The sequence below is a fragment of the Oreochromis niloticus genome, linkage group LG10 (assembly GCF_001858045.2).
Source record: "Oreochromis niloticus isolate F11D_XX linkage group LG10, O_niloticus_UMD_NMBU, whole genome shotgun sequence".
NCBI classification, from domain to species: Eukaryota; Metazoa; Chordata; class Actinopteri; order Cichliformes; family Cichlidae; genus Oreochromis; species Oreochromis niloticus.
The window spans coordinates 11,131,183-11,133,426 of NC_031975.2; the positions used below are offsets into that span (position 1 = coordinate 11,131,183).

The 2,244-nt window shown below is 37.4% G+C and overlaps 1 long non-coding RNA gene across 1 annotated transcript; it reads left to right on the top strand.

Annotated features, from left to right (window-relative positions):
• The first annotated feature begins 1,432 nt into the window (after positions 1-1,432).
• LOC100693827 (uncharacterized) lies at positions 1,433-2,244 on the top strand. Its single transcript, XR_269520.4, has 3 exons — positions 1,433-1,576; positions 1,711-1,831; positions 1,918-2,244. It is a non-coding gene; the product is annotated as an uncharacterized LOC100693827 (long non-coding RNA).

The following is a 2,244-nucleotide window of genomic DNA, read 5'->3' on the forward strand; positions in this document are numbered from 1 at the left end:
ATGACATCCCTTTGGAAAAAAATGATGCAACGTTGATGAAACTGTGTCCAAAGGGTCATAACTTTTGAGACAATGCAATACAACAATAACTTTTAAGACACTGACAGCAGAACTTTTATATTTTTAGCTATTCATTTTATATTTAAAAAAAAGTCAGTTCCACTCTAAGCATTGTGGGAAAGCTCAAACATTTCAAAATATTAACTTGAACTCCTTTCTATGCAGGTTTATGCCCTTTCAGCTTTTCTAGTGACATTTAAAGATAAATACTGGTGATTAAATAGCAATGAGCCACTGTGTATGTCTGTGGGCTTTGGGCTTCTCAAAAGACACTTTTTCCTAAGGTAAGACTGTTTTCAGTTTTGTGTCAACAAAGTGCACCCTCTTTAACTGCTGGCTAAAGCGGAGATCTTTGGGTTACTACAGCTCTTTTGAGGCTAAATATAGAGGGTGCAAATAATTCAGGGTGGAAGGAGCCTGTGAATGAATTTGACTAAAATCTAAACTTCATTTTAGTAATCTGGCATATGAGGCAAAGAAATCAATTACTATTGAATGCTGCAGCACAAAAAAACAAAAAAAATAAATAAAAAAAATGGAAACACGTGAACCTATTTAGTTCTAGATCAGGGATATTGCTTATCTCAAAGTCTGTTGTCAGAACCTGGTGTTTAAGGCGCTCACATTAGACAATAGGCAGTCAGAAAATGCCCAGCATAGCAAGGCACTGATTTCTGTAAGACCACTTTGGATGATCAAACTGCCAAACTCATCTCTCTAACCAAGAGAAATGGAAAATTAAATCTTTGTCGGTAATTCAAAAGCTTCAGCTTCACTAAAGAATACCGCCCACACAGTTCTTCTCATTTTTTTAGGCTTGTCACCTAACCTGACCAGAGTCCATGATCCCTTAAGCTTTACATAGCACTGATATATTGACAACCACACAGCATAAGAGACCGCAATGTGATCTAATGGCGACAACTGCACTTTCTATGATTCAATTTACATTTGATTAAACATTCTCTTTAAAACTGGTTTGACAAATGTTCATGTCACCCGACTTCCACTGAACTTGTGTGCAAAAATAATAAAACCTAAACAAATATGCTGGAAAACATTCATGCTTTGCAAGGAAAAAATCACTGCTGTTTACAAGCTGCTCTCTTCAGTAAATGTTGAGATGAGATACAGAAATACATGTGTTATGGGGGAATGCATTCTCAGTCATTTAACATAGAAAGAGACAGCCTGTGTGCTAATGCCAGAATGCAGTGAAGGCTTGTGCATGCTTTCAATTACATTTATAAGTCAGATTCTTGTCTCATGACTTTTGGTCACGAGGTGGGCACAGTAATGCAATTTTCTTAAATGTGATTGAGGAAAGCATGAACTCCTTTCGTAATATAAAACCCAGTGACCAGTGTGCTGCTTCGCATTGTGTCCTCTGCTCCGTTCTGACTGAAACAGACAGATCCACATCAAACCCTGATTTCTGGAGCAAAACTGAGAGACGCGAGAATGTTTTGTTATCGTGTGGTTGTTTTGGCACTTTTGGTTGTCTTACTGCTAAATGGTAAGTACCTCTGCAGATTTTTTTTCTGCCCAGTCTATGACCAAGAGGGTTTGAAGTTTTTCAAGCTTAAAGCAAAAGGATTTTACCTAAAACTACAGTAAATTTCTTTCTTTCTTTTTTTTCCTAAATTACAGTTGCTCAAAATGAGGCTGCATCCTTCCCGTGGTCTTGCCTCAGTCTAAGTGGAGTATGTAGAAAGGTTTGCCTCCCAACAGAGTTGTTCTTTGGACCTCTGGGCTGTGGGAAAGGCTCCCTGTAAGTGTAATGTTCATATGTAGCATGTGAGTACATCAGTGTATATGTACAGTTGCTAATACACATTTTTTCAATGTTATTCTTAGGTGTTGCGTGTCTCACTTTCTATGAGGAAAGCATGTCTGGACTGAAGTCAGAGATACCAGATGACCTACCAAGCCTGACAGAGGATGAGGCAAACAGAAAGCACTGTTGTGGAGGGTTGAATTTAGCATTCTAACACTATGTAACATGGCAGACTTTGTAATATTAAATTAACGTCTTGTGTTAACTTGTTGGGTTTTGTTTTGGTTTGGTTTTTTTGCAGCTAAATTAAGGGTGAATTCTTACAAAAACATTTTAGCTTGACTGTATATTTTTAGTAAGAATGTGATTCAAATTTGATCTGAAACAAGAAGTCTTCTAATACTCTG